The sequence below is a fragment of the Haemaphysalis longicornis genome, unplaced genomic scaffold (genome assembly GCF_048455015.1).
Source record: "Haemaphysalis longicornis isolate Haplotype H1 unplaced genomic scaffold, Haemaphysalis longicornis Haplotype H1 scaffold_4, whole genome shotgun sequence".
In the NCBI taxonomy this organism is placed as follows: domain Eukaryota; kingdom Metazoa; phylum Arthropoda; class Arachnida; order Ixodida; family Ixodidae; genus Haemaphysalis; species Haemaphysalis longicornis.
In genome coordinates, this window is record NW_027526361.1 from 132,153,047 (window position 1) to 132,172,995 (window position 19,949).

Below are 19,949 nucleotides of genomic sequence, written 5' to 3' on the forward strand. Positions count from 1 at the left end.
TGCCCCATAAGGGAGGGCGTCGCCACGCAGCTTTCGCTCGGGTGCTGCTTTTCGAGGTCCGCCAGGACCTGCTGGACGGCTGATAGTTGTCACAACTGCGCACTGTTTCGTGGATCCACGGCGGTAGGTCTGTCCTGGTTGCCGCCTCCTTAGGTCGCATTTCACAGTCCCAGAGTAAGTGTCCGGTCGTGGCCCTAGCATTGTTACATAACACGCACGTGTCGTCCGTATAGAGTTCTGGCTGTATGTGCTTCATGACGACCGGGGTCATCAGTGAATTCGTCTGCAGCTGTCTGAACGTGGACGCTTCCTCCATGGTTAGCTCGGGGCGAGGCGGTGCCAGCACCCTCCTAGAATTTCTATTATATTTGGTGATACCTTGAAAGGTACCGTACCTGTCCTTCGTCTCGGTCCAGCACTCTGCAGACGATTCAACTGCTGCCGCGCGGCCAGCTAATCCTGGCGCGAATGCGTTCGCCGTCTCGTTGTGGTTGGTGGCGAGTTCCGATACCTCGTTCCCCGCATGCGCGGGAAACCACTTGATTGACCCGCCGCGGCGGCTCAGTGGCTAAGGCGTTGCGCTGCTGAGCACGAGGTCGCGGGTTCGATTCCCGGCCGCGGCGGCCGCTTTTCTGATGGAGGCGAAAAGCAAAAACGCCCGTGTGTACGAGATTTCGGCGCACGATAAAGATACCCAGGTGGTCAAAATTAATCCGGAGCACTCCACTACGGCGCGCCTCATCGCCTGCGTTGCGTCGGCGCGTTAAACCCCACAATCAATCAATCAACCACTTGATTGTCACCTTGCGTGCATCGATGTTCACCCGCTCGAGCAGCCACATCGCTTCACAGTACAGCCAACCCTTGTTGAAATTGCGCGCAGCACTCTTTGAGTCGCTAAGCACCGCCGTCGTCTCTGGGTCCGCGATGGCCAGGGCGATGGCCAGCTCTTCTGCTCGCTGCGCGTCTTACGTGACGATGCTCGCGGCGTTCACCGTGACTCCCGACTTCCCATCTATCACTACCGCTGCGAAGCACCGGTTGTCGCCTTACTCTTGGGCGTCGACGAATCTGGTGCCCGCAACGTTCAGGTGATGTTCCAACACAACCTTCGCTCTGGCCGCTCTCCTGTCCGTGTTGTGGGACGGATCCATGTTCTTTTGTAACGAGTACACTCGGACGGATTTCCGGACTGCCGACGGTACTTCGCGCTCTTCCTGCTTGCCGAGGCTCTGAGGGTCGGCACCGTCTCCATTCCGAGACGGGCGAGAATGGTCCTCCTCGTTCGCGAACCCTTGAGCCGCTCTATTTGGCCGACCCGCTGGGCTTTCATGATCTCCTCCAGCGTAATATGTATTCCCAGCTGGAAGAGCTTCTCCGTGCACGCTCTGTCGAGCACGCCTATGGCTGCCTTGTACGCCTTCCCCATGGCCGCGTTCAGGTGGTTGTGCTCCTGAAGCAACCAGTTGTGGAAGGACGCCGCGTAGGCGACGTGGCTTATCGCGAAGGACTGGATAAGTCTGAGCAGGCTGTCCTGCCTCATCCCGGATCTTCTGTTCGCCACTGGCCTGATCAGCTGCGTTGCGGCCGCTACCTTGCCTACCAGTTGGGTGACCGTGTCGTTGTTCCAGCGGTTGCGCTCGGTCAGGAACCCCAGCACCCTGATCTTGGCTACCTTCGGGATCGCCTGCCCGTTGCTCGTGCGCAGGCTCATGTCGCTCTCCTGCTTGGGTCTAGATTTCGGCGGGATTATCAGTAACTCCGACTTGTTCAGGGAAACGATAAGGCCCGTGCCCCTCAACTGGTGTTCTGCGGCGTCCACCGCCTGTTGCAGGGAAGACTCAACGTGTACGTCGCATCCGCACGGCACCCGCAGCGTGATGGCGTCCGCGTATATGGTGTACGGACTTCGGGTAGGGCTTCCAAGCGCCTCACGACTCCGATCATAACAAGGTTGATTAGCAGCGGCGATATCACCGAGCCCTGGGGTGTGCCCACGCTCCCTATATTCTGCTCGTCCCGAAAGTGGTCTCCCGCTTGAATCTTGGCCGTGCGTCCAGAGAGGAAGTCGCGCACTTAGTTGTACGTGCGCTCCCCCACCCGCAGGGAGCCGACTTCGGACAGGATGGCCGAGTGCTTCACTATGTCGAAAGCACTCTGCAGGTCCAGTCCCACTATCGCCGGGTTGTCTTTTGTCGCGTACTTTATGACGTCTGCCTTGATCTGCAACATGGCGTCTTGGGTGCTCAGTTTGCTCTTGAAGCCGATCATCGAGTGGTGGTACAGATAGTTCTTCTCTAGGTACGCCTGCCACTTGTTCACGAGAACGTGTTCTAGCACCTTCCCCACGCAGGACTTCAGAGAGATCGGGAGCAGATTCTCGATACCCGAGGGCTTGCCCGGCTTAGGTATCAAGATCGTCTTCGCCGTCTTCCAGCGCTTGCGGAGCTTGCCCCCCTTCCAGCACCTATTGAACAGGGCTGTCAGGCTGGCGAGCGACGGCTCGTTCAGCTGCTTGAGTACCTTGTTCGTCACGTGATCAGGGCCTGCTGCCGACCGGCAGTTCAGCTCCTGGACCGTGGCGCGAACCTGCCAGAGTTCGATGTCTCTGTCCAGCTCCTTGTTGGCTGGACCCTTGTAGTCGAGGTGGCTCTCCTCCGAGATGTCGGGTAGGTACTTGTTGCTGATTCGGTTGAACGTCTCTTCCTGGCCGAGCTCTCTGATCGACTTGTTCAGGATCTTACTGAGATTGTCGCGCTGGTGGGACTTAGTCTTGGTCTCGTCCAGCAGGTGGCGTATTAACGACCACGTCCTCCCCACGTGGAGTGTACCGTCCACCGCACTGAAAACCTCCGCCCATTGCTGGCGGCAGAGCGCGGTGCAGTGTTTTTGAATGGCCCGATTTGGATCTGCGACCTTCTGCCGTAGCTTCCGCTGCTGCTTCCATCTCTTGTGGTTGAAACGCCTCGCCTCGAGCATGTGAGCCAATCTGCTGTGTATCGCTTCAATCTCGGGTTTCGTCTCTATCTCCTTGGTGGCTGCTCCAGCGCATTCCACAATCTTGGTCGTCCAAGTCTCTACGTCTTGGATATCCTCCTCGTCCTCCGGCAACAGGGTGCGATACAAGTCCCAGTCCGTGATCTTGTGGACTGGTTTCTCGAACGGCTTTTCGTTCACGGCGACCCAAAGTTCTAACATGTAGTGGTCGCTGCCCCAGTTAAGACCCGTGTTGGTCCACGCCGGGAGCTTCCCTCACGTTCTGACGAACGTTAGATCCGGAGTGGTATCTCGATCATTCTTGGAGTCGGTGCGCGTGTGGTACGAGAGGTCCGTGATCAAGGTCAGATTCTCTTCCTGGGTGGCTTCCAGGAGGTCGTTTCCCTTGGCCAAATTCTCGGCGTACTCTCACCTCTTGTGGTGAGCGTTGCAATCGCCGCACACCACTAGTTCCGCGTTATTACCTGCCGTCTTGCCGATCTTGCGCATGAGTGTCTTGAAACGCTGCCTGGGGTAGCTCGGCCTGCTATAGATGTTGGCCACGTAAACGCTTTGCTTTCTTTTCTTGCCTATGAATAGTTCCGTGATGGTGTGCTCGACCATGGACTTCTTTAGACCTTCTCTCTCTTCGTGACATATTCCCTTCCTGACGAAGGTGCAGACCCACCTGCCCGTGCCGTTGGGTGCTTTGCTTAAGGGGCTGGCGTGCGCTTTGTAACCTGGCAAACGAGCGTTCTCGCTCGGCGTTTCCTGTAGGACGATGACGTCCGGCTTCCTATTTGACTTGTCGGCGAGGACTTAGAGTACGGCCTTTATGCTGTCGTAACCTCGACAGTTCTATTGAAAGATGACAAGGGACTTGTCGTTTACTGCGGGCGCTGCGGTCCCGTCCATTGTGGTACAATCCGACTAAACTCTTCTCTGAAATGTTGCATGGCAGCGGCTAGTTGTTGCTGCATGCTCTTTTCCTGTTGTATGGCTGGCATGACGATCTGCTGTATATATGCCTCCACGCTCTGTTGAATGATGGTTGCCATGGCCCTGCGGATCTCGTCCTTGAAACTGTTGAACGCGTCTTCTAGTTTATCTACCCGGTCGGCGAGCTTGCGGTCCTTCGGATTCTTGATGGCCCTCCTCTTGGGCGACGGTTCGGAGATTGCCGCCCTCTGCGGCTGCGCCGGCTGGGCCTCGTTTGCGCTGTTGTCCTCTCCCATCGGCTCCGCCTGCTGCTCGTCTCTCGGTAGCTGCAGATGTTGCTTGTGCTGCTGCTGCTGCTGTTGCTGCTGCTGCTGTTGCACCTGACGTACTGGAGTCGTCTGTCTCGTCTGCCCGCACGCCTGCTGAGCTTCCCGCGCCTGCAGTTGTTGGCACACCACCGTCATCTGCTCGGACATGATTTCTATTGTTTTCCGAAGCTGCTCATTCTCCCTGTGAAGCGCTTTCATCTGGCTCTGAAATTTCTTGTCGTGGCTCGCCATGGCATTGCTTTACGCGGGGGAGCTCGTTCTGGGCTCCTTCCTTCCCGCGCTCTCTTGTATGATCCGGGACCAACTAACTCTTTCCCTGGATTTCGATCTGCTTCTGCACTGGTCTCTCGTGCTGCTCGCGCTGCGGCTGGGTCGCCGTCTGCTCGCAGAGCGTGGTCGTCTGCCCTGGCTGCAATAGAATCATGCGTGCTCTAACTCCGGGAATCTATCAGATGCGAGGTTCTCCCGCTCCAGCCTGCGCCGTTCCTGTTCCGCTTCCTTCCTGGCCCACCTTCGTTTGGTCACCACGTATGGGGTCTTATATCTGTTCCTGCAACCATTGGCCCAGGTGCGGTGGGGACCGTTGCAGAGCTTGCATCGTGGCTTGCAGGACACGGCGTGTCCTTCTTTCGGATTCTTTTGACTGCAGTCTGTGCACACGCGCACGTTGGGCGTGGGGCACACGTCTCTTCTGTGACCGACCTCTCCGCACGTCTTGCAAAAGTCGAAGTGCTTCCTGCACAGGCTGCACTCAAAAATGCTAGGGCCGTAGAACACTTGCCTGGGGACCTTGTCTCCTTCGAACGCAACAATGATGGTAGGGGTGTTGCCGATCCTCCGCGCACCGATCACCGTCGGATTCTTGGGCGTAATAAGCTTAGCCATGATCGTTTCTTGCGTGTGTTCCACCGGCGCGTAGCGAATCACGCCCTTCGCGGTTCCCTCTGGCACCGTCGCGAAAGCGCCCACTTCGTGTTTCCTGCCGTTGATCTCTATCTCCTTGATCTTCGAGTACCGACACTCTCGGGTTGCCTCGGGCTTCTCATCACGATGATGTTTTGCTCACTGTTGGCCACAGACGAGTCGTTTGTCGCTTCGCTCAGTGGTATGCCCACGGCCGTTGTGATGGCCGCCTCGATTGCGGGTAGTGGAGTCCTCGCCACGCAGAGTCCTCCACGCGGTCTCACGACCACCTTGCCGTCCTCCTTGATAGGTTGGTGTGAAGCCTCGCCGCCATGGTTGCCGCTGCTGCCGCTAGTCTCGCGAATGTCTTGGTTGCCGTAATCGCTGGGGGTGGGGAGCGCTGCTCTGGCTCTCCTCTCGGTTTCTTATTGCGTTTGACCGTCGTCCAGCCGTCCTTCTGTATTGGGGCAATTGACGTCTTTTCCTCTTCAACACCTGCTACTTCTACGCACATCCGGTGCGTGGCGTCAGTCGTGAGAGGTCCTGTCTGCACGGGATCGGTCGGCATGGTCTCTGATTCAGCGATTATTAGGCTTAGCGGTTGGCCTGGCGGCCTATCTCCGCCACGTATTTCCTTTCCAGTCGGGTAGGCTTAGCTCCGAACAGGATATCGGCAGAGAAAAATCGCCAAAAGGTCCCCAAAAAAATCGTACCTTTTTTTAAAAATCCGGTATCAGCGTGTGCGTGATGACCTTCCGGAAGCACTGGTAACAAGAGCTTTGTGATAACAACTAATTATCACCTCGCTAATTCTCATTAAAGCCGGAGCCGACGGAGACACGTCTGCACCCTTCGTCGTCGTCGTCGAGGCCGCGCATGCCAAGGGACGCACACGGCCGCTACACGCCCCGTGGGCGGGCGTGCTCAGCGGTGCGAGAGGGTGCGTCACGCTATCACGTGGTGGTATTCAGTGAGAACGCAGGGGGTAAACCTGCAGATTTGCTCGGTGACGGCACCGTCTGTCTCCCCGTCCCGGCGTATGTGTACATAGTTGGAAATATTTTTTGTAATATCGTTTCCTACATTGGCATTTAGTGCAATACATTAAATACTTTACGGAAAACAAGAAAAATGGGCTCGTAGCTCCGTCGGTAAGACAACTTGCGCTCGTTTCGTTTCTTTATTTGTTCCAAGTTCAATTCCTGGAATTGCCCGTAACTAGAACCCTTTGGGGTTAAACTACAAAACTTCGCCTTAGAAAATTGCCCGGTGTGTCAGACCTGATCAAATAATTGGAAGCCCAAAGCTTTCGATACTGACTAGAATTATTGTTTCCTGCATGATGCCGGTCCTGAATTTTGTGATTTGGTTTTTAGGCGTGAGGAACTTTGGCTACCTGCTTCTCTCCTACGCAGGAAGTGCGGCTCTTTCATCCGTGTCTTTATTCGGTTTGCTGTCGAATTTAGAAAGCAGGCAGCAGAGCGGCCCATGCCACGAGTTTCCACGGTTCAGAGTTCTGCGGCGTTTATCGGGGACTGCTCCACCCACGCAGCATCACATTGAGGTTTCAAGCTGTCAGCACTATTTTAAAAGTTCACTTTTGAAATTTCTGGTTTTGTGAATTCTGGAATGCGAGAACACTCCTTTTCAAAGCTCTAGATTCTCGTGCAATCCGCTTTGGGTGTCCCAAGAAAGCAACAGCGGCCATAACTTTAATCATGCGTTGGATTTTGAGGACAGGGCACAGTTGTGTAGTGGGTTAACTGCAGGGCCACCTGAACATTTCTTTGCAAACAGTCCGTTAAAATAGTGCATACGGACAGAAACGAAAGCAACGGTCAATGCTTTGAAATTGATTATGATGCGGCTGTTGTTGCACTAAGAAATAATCATTTGTATTAGCAGAACCATTTCTTTAATCGCAGTGTTGTTGTGCGGAGCTTTAAAAAGGCCTTTTTTGTTTCATTCGGCGGAAGACAAATGCAGGTTTTGTCGTTTCTACATGCTAATGACGCGCCCTATGACATATGTGTTGCCATGAGATCGTACAGGTCGTGGAAGTGCCGCATGAATGATGGGCTTGCAGAGCCCCATCGCCAAGCGAAGCTCATTTTTCCGGAGTAGGCTACGCTGGTGCGGTGCACCTATGCGCTTGAGTCTGGCCAAACAGAGTTGTTCCATCTGATGGAGTGTTTATCCGCTCTTCCTAGTTTTGAAGGGCACGTAACTTTAGCGGCAATGATGTACTTCTTCTTGGATGATTGCTGCGTTTTGTATTTTGCCGTAATTAGCTCAGATAAGCCTGAATATACTTATGCAAAGCAAAAGCTTCACTAAACTTGGTTAAGCCTTGGTATCACTTTGTTAATCTTTGATTTAGGTGTAAGCATTTGCTTTTCGTATAAAGTCTGCTGTTGTCTACGGTTGTGGTCCTGCGTCAGGCATTTCGCGGGCCGTCTTGATCGCTTTTGCTCAGTCGCAGATGCGAACTTTGACCACCTGGCATTTCGGTCGCTCTCCAGTCAATCGATAATCAAGTGCTCTATTGGGACAAAGATTACATGGAGGCCTGGTTGGGAAAGGTAAAATGGGGTGAGAAAGTTTCAAGCGAAAGTAAACGCCTGTGTAGTGAGTAAACCACCACAGACACAACAGCCTCTACCGTGTATCGACGACCTGCACAGGGTTCATCAATCGGAAGGCGCCGAACATCAGTTGGAAGTTACTTCAGCAGTTGCATTTGTAGGGTCGGGAATTCCTACAGCATATGATGCACCGAGGGTTTGGCCCTGGCGAAGCAGATGGTGGAGCTAACGGCGGCACTTCTAGTAGAGCAACTACGGTAAAGGCACTCACCGAGTGATATCCGCGGAGTGGTCAGATGCAGCTTGAAGATGACGACTCAAAGCACAACGCTCACAGAAGTAGCCCCGTCCTTGTCCTGATCCATGGGGAACGCGGATGTCCTTTTTGCGGTCCGCGCGGCTACTCACGCACTCAAGCGGCGACGCTGAAGAAGACGCTCTTCCGAACGGTTGTGTTTTTCGATGCTGTCTGCGGCAAACAGCGCATCGGTCTTGAGCGGAGGTTCTGCTTCGTCGGGTGCTGGTATGGACACGTAAAACGCCATTACTCCCCCCCTTCCAACTGGTAATGTTGTGTTGAACACCGTTTTCCTGCATGAATGTTTGAAAGGGCGTCCAAAACATTCCCATGACTGCAGAAATGTTCTGGCTCATGTGATAAACCTCCGTAACTTATTGTGTAGTGGTGAATACCAAATGAGTCACGTGTGCGTGCGTACTTGCGCTTCCAGCGTCTTGTAGCACAAGTCTGTTGAGTTTGAAGAGGTCAACGTGATGCGGTTAAAACGTAAGGCGTTTGACCCGGGCACAAGGAACACCAAACAGAATTTTTTTTTGAATTTACAAAATAATGGTACATAATTTTATGTATTACATATAAATACTGGTATATACTTTTCTGTGTATAATTGTCTGCTGAAATTTTGCGTTTGGTTACTGGCCTATGTTTCTCCATAATGTTTCCCGTGCTGCATATAACTCAGATTTTTTTCCAGCATAAACGTACGTAGCTGTACTTGATACATTATATTCGCCCAGGGCTATTTCTTAAAAAAAGTGTTGAAAGCTTCTTGCACACAAAATATCATGTATGCAGAGTGCTTTTATTTACATTTTAATTAAGAAAGTAAAATTTGTCGAAGTGAAACATTTGGCTACTTATCAGGTACTGTGCAATGAATGTGCGCCCTAACACAACAAACGAGTTTGATCTTCAACCCCAATAGGTAGCCAAAATTGGATAAAGCTAAAAGGCTTGAGAAGCGAATGTGATGCATTAAACGGAGGATATGGTGCTGTTGCTGTCACTCTTTCTACACACGAAGATGCGTTCGCGTATATTTTCACAAATAATGTACTTCATTTAAGAAATAATACCTGTTTCCTAGGACACTGGGCAAATACGAAACCCCGTCTCGTAACGATCTCGATATTTATTGGTTTGCTGTCCAGGTACACCTCATCCAAATGTGGGAACTCCAAGCTATTGCTTCGTTTTCGCCTTCCACTTCACGTTGCTAAGCCTTAAACTGTGCGAAAAAAGACGACAAAGAACAGCCAGAGACATCACTCAGGTATTTACTAATTTGCCCTCTTACAATTCATGCCACAATGGCGGCAAACTAAGCAAGAAAACGTTATTCGGCAACCATTATATTGAACTTATATGTTTTGATGTTGCTCGTAGAAGCTTCCTCTGCAGATAAGTTGGATGAGTTCAGATGCAAACATTTGGTGTAAAGGTTCGTCGTGCAGACGCAGGCATACCTAACACACCAAACACGATACCAAGATTTCGCAATCAAAAAGAAGCCGGCAGCGGTCAACATGACTATTCGAGCACACGCGCGCACGAGCTGCGTTGCTGCTGTGCAGAAGCATTTGGAGGTTGCAGTAAGATATAACTGAGCTGGCACAATTTGGTCCATTTCATAGGATTCAGGTTGTTTAATCCTGTCTTAAGCATTCAATACCGGCGTTCGGTATTGAGCTCCCTACGCGCCGCAGCAAGCCAAACCTTGCCCTTTACCGAATCTGCCTCACCGCGAAATCCACAACTTGTCATCTGGTAAGCGTCATGCACTGAGGGAAGAGCTTACCGAAGGTGAAATAAAATATCCACCTTAGAAGGGCAAAGTGACGAGTGAGTACGACTGGCACACACAAAAAAAGATATCTGCCGCACCCTTGGACTCCGGCTTCTTCGTTTTTCGTAATCCTATAACGCAACGGCGGAGGCCAACGCCATCGCGCGTCAGCACATTAATTGCTGTTGTTACTTGGCTGAGCTGATGAAGGGGCTTTACTGCAGACTACGGTGATGGGGACGTCTCACGGCGAGGCCGCCACCACCCCTCCCTGCACTGCGATGAGCCTCTACATTCTCGTTCCCGGACCACTCATTGCCGCCACTCATTAGGAAAGTGTGTGGAGAGAGAAAAGAGGTAGGCGTAACTCTACTCACATTTGGATGTTCAATGTTGCCTAGAGGCCGCAACCGGGACCTTCGGGACAGGAAATAGTAAAGGGTGGAAGGGGTCATAAAGTGATGCAGTGGGTACGGATTCAGTTTATACTATACAAAGAAACCCTTCTTCCCTCTGGGAGAGGGAGTAGTTCAGGACGGGAAGAGTCTACAGGGGCACCTGATATTAATGACAAAGGCATCGAAGGTGAGCAGTAGGTCTCGGGGCGATTTCACGTCGTCACAGTCCAATGAGCGCGGGTGCTTAGGCATCGCGCTGCATCGTGGGTGGTTTGAGTCCATCGGACTCCTGCATGACCGACTAATATAGTAGGACAGTGAAGTTTGGGAGCACAAAATGCGCCGGGACAATTTTAGCTGCTCAGGTAAAAATAGTGCTACGTGCGATTTCGTAAATGCGTTTTAGAATGAGTGATGATAAATGTTGGTGTTAGGTGCATGATCCGGGATAAGGTAAATGATAGTTTTTCAGCTTTTTTGTGTTGTGGTGCGGAATTAGACCCGGGTGATGGCAGTGTTAGTTGCTCCAATGACTGTAGACGGTAGTGTCTGCAAGCGGCAGCGCCTACATAAGTTTGGTGCTCTGTACTGATCAACATTTTGTATACTATTGGACTCCGGCAAGGCGTAGACCCGAATGGAAGTATGGCTGCATGCCGCGTAGGAGAGGTGAAATAAGGAGTTTCGGCCATGTGTCTGCGAGAGTTTAGTTGTTTGACAAGAGGATGGGAAGGAAGGCACGCGTCGCGGAGGTGGTTAGCATGCGGGTGCGGTGGTTAGTGGGATGGGCGTCAACGAGCTCCACGATAGTACTGCAGGTTGAAGTGGCATGGAGTTTCCTAGGTGCGTCCTTGTCGAGGCACGAGAGAACTGATATGATTGCTTTGCAATTTGAGGTGTTTATTTTGTTCCGTTTAGTGGAAAACACGCTAAATCTGAGAGAGAGAGTAGGCTATTCTGCGGCGAGCTTAGCTGTGATGAGTAAAATGCGCTCCTTCTTGAGCCAGTGTCCCGGTTGCGGAACTCACGTAAAGAGCCCTGGGAGATGGATGACTTGCGCGGATAGGTTTTCAACGACATCGGTGTTGGTGTAGTTAGCCTATATTGCCAGTCGAAGAATTTAATTTGGCGGAACTGCGAAAATTGTGTAAGATCACATGAGGCGTTCTTTTTAAATGAGCCAGATCCAGAAACCGAAACCAAGACGTACCAAAACTGTAGTGACCAAGAAAACTCGGCAACTTTCCCCTAAAGAAGGGGTAACAAAAACAGTACAGATAACACCCGGAAAACGTGTACGCAAATCGTAGTTTGAATAAAAAATGAGCCAGATCCTGCTGTTTTAAGGATTAAAATGAGTAAATCTCCTTGACCAATGGGAGTTTGCTTTCGGCTTGGCTGTTCAGAGTGTTTCGGGGGTGTTTTCGCAAGTTTTTTTTTTCTATTAGAAGCAGGCTTAATATTAATTCAGGCGATAATTACAAGAACGGCGAAAGATCTGTCCCCAGATGTAAACGACGAATTGAACGGAACAAGTGAAGTAAATGAAGTGTGTGAAGGAAATGAAATAAGTAACGTAAATGAAGCTGAGAAACCAAGTAATGATAATTTCCTCTTACACATCCCTACGAAATAACTCTGGCTATATTTATTTTTTTTACTGTCATTTTTACCATTTTAGTGCTTAGCTGAGTAGCTGCTGCTTCCCTGGCAAATCCTCACCCCCTCACTCCCTGACAGTGCGAACCATTTCATTACGTGAAGAAGATACGAGCAGCCTTCTTCTGACGTGTTTTGTATATTCATGGCAATGCAACGAATTTGTGAGTTCCCTAAGACGTGCAAAATAAAATCACCCTCGAGGAGGATTCCAAGAGAGCTTCTAATGGTGCCAAGAAGACTCACCTACCCCCTTTTAGGTCTACTGTTCTTTAAACGCTGTTAAATAGTTTAAAGCCTTTTGCACCGAAACAGAAACACACCATGCTGGAAAGTCAGTTTAAATTAGGTTAGGCCAGGCCGATTCCTTCCAGGTAGGTAAGGAGGTGATTAAAGCCATCGGGGATAAGCATTGCCTTCCCGGAACGAGTTTTCGCCCTCTCTTATCTCAAGGTACGCAAGAATCAAGGCACAATGACTGAATCGTTATTTGGCGGTTGTTTTTTATTAAATATTTTATATATTTACTCATTCATTTATTCATCCATTTCTTCCTTTCTTCAATATCCACAACACCACGAAGGCATTACTGTAGGGTGTAGAAACCAAGAAACAAAAAATAAATGCAGAATAAGTTTCGCACAAAAAAGGTAACTCAGTAGTGCGTAAGACTTGAAGGTAGCAAAGCTGTAGGCAACAGTGGCGTTTTCGCTATTTCAATTCATTACTTAAGTCTCCCTGTTGTAGGAGGGACCAAAGCTCGATGTTGGTCTTCCTCTATCTTCTACGGTTCTGTACTGCACGTGGACTCGTGGATATCCTTCGTGACGCTTAGGATGGTGGTGATGGTGGTGATTCATTAACAAAAGAGGGAGAGAAAAGGCCTTGGGATATTGTTGAACTCAACGGAGAGTTCAACCTCATACAACTCAGTCCAGGAAAAGGGATTGGGGTTTCAAAGGATAGGAGAGAGAAGGGGAAGAGAAGAGTGGTAAGAGAGTGGGGGATAGCCTCTATCGCGTTCGTTTCGTTCATGACTCGATGGCTAGAAACGCAGCGCTAGTCCTTTTGTAACCAGGAAGTTCAGTAGGTGGTGGAAGACCAGCCATCGGATGGCGTACGGTCTCGTGGGGAACAGGAATTCTTATAGCTTGTTGCTTGGGGCACCGAGTCGCTAGAGTGCGGCCCGGAGTTCTGCTCTAGTGGTGTGTTGGCGGCAAGAGCACAGTAAGTGCTCTAGCGTATCGGGTTCTGTTCCGTCCACGCAGGTGGGGGACGGCCGGCGGCCTTGGTGGTGCAAGCGCGCTCCTCCGTTGCAGCAATTCAGCCGCAGCAGAAACGGGAGCGCCGGGCGTCTCTGCTAATGCGTCCAGGCAAGTCCTGCGGGGCATGGCCACTATCTGGGCATCTGGATGCATGGCCTCCACCACTCGTGCCAGGATTTTTCTTGCAGCTTCAAATGACACAACATCCTGGGAGGCTGGTACCCTTGCCTGGCGAGCAGCACCCTTGGCCAAGGCGTCTGCAACCTCTTTGCCCATGAAGGCCATGTGAGAGGGTAGCCAGTGAAGTCGCAGTGAACACCCCTGGGCATCCACTGCATGTAGCTTGGCCGCCAGCGCCCGCTGACCGTAGCCGCTCGAGCTGACTGGCTTATCGGCGGCTCGCAGACAGAGGAGGGCAGACCGTGAGTCAGTCAGGATGATGGCCCCCCGGGCCTGGATGTCCTGTTTGAGAAGAAGACCTGCCGCCAAGTGGAGTCCATCCGGCTATGCATGGGTGGATGAGGCCGGGAAGGGCAGGGTGCTCACATGGCTAATGGTGAGTTCTAGGGCCGTGCAGGCGGCTCCGGCTCAGCCCCTAGACTGTTGCACAGAGCCATCCGTGTACACTTCTGCAAGTGTACACGGATGGCGGGCCTGCTCCAGCATAGGCACCACATCTCCCAGGGAATCAGCCGTACAGCGGTGGCACATGAAGCAGCTTTGCTGCTCTTTGAAGACGCCTCGACGACCAGAAATCTACCGGAGGCAAGCCAGGATCGCGTTCTCCATCAGCTTCCCCGCTGTGGACGTCAGGGAAACGTGCCGGTATGATGTAGGCTCGGGGGGGGGGGGGTCTACCGACCTTCAGCATCGGCCTGACTAGTGCCACCCGCCAAGTAGGTGGAAGATTGCCCTCCCTCCACACCCGGTTGAAGAACTGTAGAAGCAGCTGCAGCTGGGTTATGTCTAGGTTCCGGAGCATGTGGTACATCACCCCGTCCATACCCTCGGCGCTCAGCCTTTTGGGGCATCGATCCAGGGCGGCCCGCAGTCCCAGAGTGTGATGTCGCCACTGTAAATGGACACCACTTGCGGGTGCTGGGGGGCCACAGGCAACACATGCACCTGATCTTCAGCGGGACGTAGAGCCGGGGTGAACTGGTCGGCTAGCCGCTCCACCCAGACCACCTCAGTGATGATCAAGGAAATGGCGGAGGTCAGCAGGGGGTGTCGGTTGGTGACGACAAGGTAGAGACGGGCCCGAAAGATTCTCCATGCTTTGGCCGGATCCTAAAGAGTCCATGGAGGAGCAGAGCGACTCCCAGCTCTGCATCCGCCGCTGCTTGGCTCTCCAAATGCACTGTGCATCCACCTGTCTGTACGCCGTTCAGTCTGCCGGACGGCTGCTCCTGATGGCCCGCCGTTGCAGCTGGTTGCGCCCGGCGCGGAGTCTCAGGAGCTCCAGGTCTAGCAGTGCCGTCTAGAGGGGTGCTTCCCCCCGCACTGTCCCCTTGTTGGCGCTCTGCACGACAGTTGCGAGGAAATCAGGCTGTTCGTCCTCCAGACGCTCTGCCGATTCCTTGTGGTAGGTGGTCCAGTTGGTGACGGTGTAGACCCAGGTTTCCTTTCGCCTACGGGCGCCCCTGGGGGTGACCAGGATGGGGTAGTGGTCCTATCCCTAAGTGGTGGTGGCGGTTTCCCAGGGATAGGCAGTCCGCTGGAAAACCAGTGTGACGTCAGTGTGAGACCACTGGACCGTGCCCAAGGGACCAGTGCGGTGAAGGTGCGGCTACCTGTGTTGGCCACCAGCAGTCCGCAGGCTGTGGTAGCATCGAACAACTGTCGTCCACTGTGGGAGGTGTGGGGCTGCTCTAGGCTGGGTTGTGCGCATTGAAATCTGTCCACACAAGAACGTCCGGACCCAGGTGGCCCCGCTGCAGCCCCACTGCTGTGGCGTCCCAGGGCTGCGCTGGGCAGACATAGACGCTGGCCTCAGTGGTGTACCTGGACCCCACGCGCACCGCGACAGCGCCGCATTACATGGGGCCATCTACGATCAAGACCAGGTTCACTGGAGCGCTGTTGAGCACATCCCTAACGTACACAGCTGCCTGGGAATTGCCTGTTCGGTTGCTGGCGTCTTGGCACGGATGTCTGGTGCAAGAGTGCAGGTTGCAGCTGGTTGCGCTAGCGTGGCGCACGTACCCCGGAAGCCGCAGGGTTCTGCCGCAGACGTTGGCCTACAGCAGCGCCAGTACATCGAAGTGCTCCCGCAGCAGCTGCTCTGCTAATCAGCGTGGCGTGTCTCCAAGTGGTTGAAGTTCTACAGCAAGATGCGTTGCCGCTGGCCGGTCCTGCAGAGCCTGTTAGGCATGCCTGGGGGCGTGGGGGGAGCAGGCGTGCAAAGGAAGCAGTGGCCGTCAGGAGTGTGGGGTGCTCATTAGGCAGGTGAACCACCAGGTTGTGCACCATGGCAAGAAGAATGGTCACCAATTGATCCTGACCGGTTGCGGCAGAACCTACAGGCAGCTGCTCCACCCCTGATAATGCGGACGGTTGGGCAGGTGGGCACCCGGCTGGCTTCTGGCTTGCGTGGCTGCTGTTGGCGTGCCTGGGTAGCTGGAGGCTGCTGCAGCTGGTGCTGGCCTGCTGCTAGCTGGAACGTGGCCTGGCCGTCACCGCGTAGCTTGGTAGCTGTTCAGTGTGGACTGACGCCGCAGCCTTTTCTCGTGGTATTGGGTGTGGTGCGCGTGCCATGGCCGTGGCCACCTTGCATTCGTGCTGCCAGCGGGGGCAGCGGGGGTCGGTAACGGGGTGCGGGCTACTGCAGTTGGTGCAGCGTGGGGTTTAGGGAGGGTATGGCGCGTGGTTATCGCTGCGGCAGTGGCCTCCTCGCCTTCCTTCGCCACGTTCCCAGCACGGGTCCCGCGCTCATCTCCTTTCCTTCCTCGCCCATCTCTCCGCCGAAACTTGCGGAAGAGGGTGTGGTTTGACCTCTAGGGTTCAAGGGTAAAACTAGTCACCCCGGAAAGACTGCCCGAGGTAGCGTAGAATAGCTTGCACTACAAAACTGGATGCGAGAAAAAAGAAGCACTGTCGAAATTGAGAAGAACGCATAATTCAATGTGACAGAAGCTTAAGTTGAACCAACGGAAGGGTTCAATGAGCACTTTTTCGGCCCAACCCAGCATGGAAGCCCATTTGCGCACACAAAGGTCTGCAGTGAATAAACCTCATAACACAAAAAATCGATACTACTGCCAGATACAATAGGCCTGTCGAATTCAAGCTTATTATACGTTCATAGCATAGTTTTAAACAAAGTGTAGAAAAAACAATCCCTTTAAATAGGTGACACTGCTGCTGACAACAAATGGTATGTGAAAATTACCATGCGTTACTAAGAAAAGTTGAGAGAAGCATTAAAGCTGTTTAACATCAAAACTTCATCAAAAGTGCGGAAAAGGCGTCGCTAAAAGTGAATTTCTTCCTTCGCTTAGTGGGCTTGAAAGCGATCGTCACACCTACAAATACCGAAAATGGAAACGAGGAATGAACCAATGAGATATTTGTTTCGAACAAAGTAAATGAATCTACGACCGATCTGATACCATCATATCGAGCAGAAGTGTGCTAACTGTATATAAAAATACAAGAGATTCCGGTCAAATTTGACATAGATTTTCAATGCATCGTTTACGCAATTCAGCTGCTCAACGTTATCATAATATGATCCCTGCATTGCAAATTGAGTGTTATGAGCCTATAATTTTGTTTATAGAAACAGACAATTTCGGCACATGGGTCATGATTCTTAATACAGATAAGAATAAAGCGGGAAGAACACGCTGGGTATGTTCAAGAAGCACATGGATGGTATTAGACAATTGAAAACGCCTATTTAATATAGGGCACAAGAAAAAGTATTCAGCAGAGATAATGGTCAGACCACTTCCGCAAGGTGCAGACTTTAAACTCTCGGCTTAAGTTTGTGGAGTATGTCGTGCTGAGATGAGCCTCGGGCGGGGCGTTGATTTTTCACTTTCCCAGGAAGACTCTGCAGGTTTGGACGGTTCTAACATCTTCTTTGTGTGGTGCATTCCTTGCCTGCGAAGAGCGGATTCCCGCCTGGTGTAGATTTTCGCGCATTCCACTTCAGTTGCTTGTGGAAGGAATTGAAGGGCCAGTAGCGCAAGAAACAGAAGTAATGCCGCGAGGAAAAAGGCTGAGTCTTTCCGGCCGATCTTCTGGAGCACATAAAAGACAAAGGCGCATACTGAACCGGCACGTCCACAACCGAATACCACAAGCACAGCGCTTGCGCGCACTCTCGTTGGGACAAGTTCCATTATGTAGGCGATACTCGTCACTAACGTAACGTATACCCCGGCCTTTGATAAAATCAGTAAAATTTCTGTAATGATCTTTGGCTGAAGGTGGACTGCAAGGGCCAGTAGTGATTGGATTACACTCAGCAAGAGATAGCAAAGCCACAGAATTTTCACGAGTGGCACTCTGACAATCAAGTGGTCCATTGCGGTATAGGCCATAAAGGTAGCTGGGAACGAAACCAACCTAAAAAACGTTGGGCTTCCAGACGTTCCGGAGAAAATAGAGACGTGGAATGGCAATATCAATGAGAAAAACGAAAGAATCATGATAAGTTCTCGGCGTAGAAGTGGACAATCGTCAAGGGCCTTTTTTTGATCGCTGAGGCAGTCTTGGTTGATATCGCGCTCTTGTTCTCGGAGTCTTTTTAGCAAGCACGCCGTGTTGGGCAAGGGAAAGCCATTCAACCGGGTACCTTCGAGCATGACGTTCTCCGCGGCATTGTACTTTCCCTTTGAAATGAGCCATCGTGGGGATTCTTGCACGACGAAATATGTCGACAATGAGAGAAAAGCAGGAGAAAGATATAATACTTGCTTCAATACCCAGTTCAGGTGAATTAGTGTAATTATAGGAAACAACACATCCGCTATCAAGAGGCCAATAGCTTCAGCGATGAATATATGCAGCGGCCGGTTGTCGTGTGTTGTTATCTCGAATAGAATCAGGGCACAAAGCACGTTTACATTGGCGAAACAGGCCGTGAAGAATCGGACTGTCACGTAGATTGCACATGAAATCACGAAGCAATTCGCCACCGTGCAGATGACCAGAAGCACAGCCGCTACGCGAATAACTGGGGCGCGTCCAACATAATCAGCGATGGGGCCGGCTGCTATGCAGAGCACACCTGCGCTGTTCTGGGCGGGTAAGGCGGCTACGAGGAGCACACGCCTGTGGCATACGAGATTCCAATAGCTGATGACCGTTCTTCCAGAGGAGCTTGCATCATACTCCCACTCTTGACAGGCTGTACGTTCCGTTGGGTTGAAGTCAGGGTGGTACTTGTCGAAAAGGCAACGGTTGGGTTTTACGTCGGCTTCTACGGGAATGAACACTTTCCTCCAGGTTGTTGCAGACAGGTTGTAGTTCGGGGGCGGCCGGCACCAATGATCCACGTCGCCCGCAATAAGTTTTATGACTCTGGCCTGAGAGTTCAACACGAACGCGGAGATAATTAGGAGCAGCATTGTCTTCTTCTGGAAAATGCCGTGGCCAAAATCATCGTGGCTATCAAATGACTCACTGGCGACGAGTCCCCTTGTCAGTGGTGATGCTTTAAGCAGCTCCATGGCACACGCCTGCTGTACTGGTTCTTTGCTTCTGCTTTCCCAGCAGGTTGATTGGTTGGTGACACGAAAAGGGCTCATACCCGTTCAAGAGGATTTGCCAGGAAATGGGTGGATGCAAGGCGGTGCGGCGCGTTGTCTTTTTTAACACGCATATAATTGTTGCGAGTTTGCAAAAGCTTTTCAAGGGAAACGTTAAATTCGACGATGCATTGTTCTGCGTTAATGCGGAGCAAGAGTTTAATATCGGCCGAATTTCATCGTTGGCCTCCAGAATTTCGCTGCATATTGGTCGTTTGAGCCAGCAAATTGCAAGTGCATCAGTGCGTGGGTATTGACAAAGCTAATTCATTCGCCATCGAGCAGTGGTGGACCTCTCACGAGTTTTGAGGTCGACCTCAATGTCACTATGGGAGGTGAATTTCAGTTTAGCTCAAAGGATGTATGTGACATAGGCACTCACGTTGGGAATGTAAGTCTCAAGCCCTGACTTCCCAATTGTGCGAAACACGGGCGTCGTTGTTGTTTCCCGGCGAAGAAAATTGGCGGGGCTCAAAACACGCCATACAAATTCGCGCCAATTCACCCTGTGAAGTTTGTTGGAAAGCGAAGCACTAAATGACGCCCACAACGAGTGCCCCTGCGACGCAACTTGACGAACATGGCTCTACAAAAATGAAACCAGAGACAAGTGAAATGCACTTAACCACACCATTTATTACTTCAAGTAGATATTCTTTGCTCAGGTTAAATTAAATTTAGACACCAGCCAAATTAAATTTGGCCGGCACTCATATTTGCATTCACCGTACAAACGTTCTCCAAAACGCGTGGAAATCAACCGTTATTACGATGGCATCGTTCAGTGATGTCTTATCGGCGTACGCCGTAATGCATTCCTTGATTGTCAGGGTTATTCTTGGAAAAGTTCTACGGCTTTGTTGTTTGATTCTTTTTGTAATCCAGCCACTACTAGCCCTTGCAGTGTACATTCAGCGGACCATGATTACTGGAGTCGTACTTATTTTGTCCAACTCTTGCGTGTACATCGCATTTGTGACGAGCATCCTCTATATAAAGTAGCTTGTGCCTACAGCCATACCGGCCAGCGCCTTGTTGGTGATTTTCGG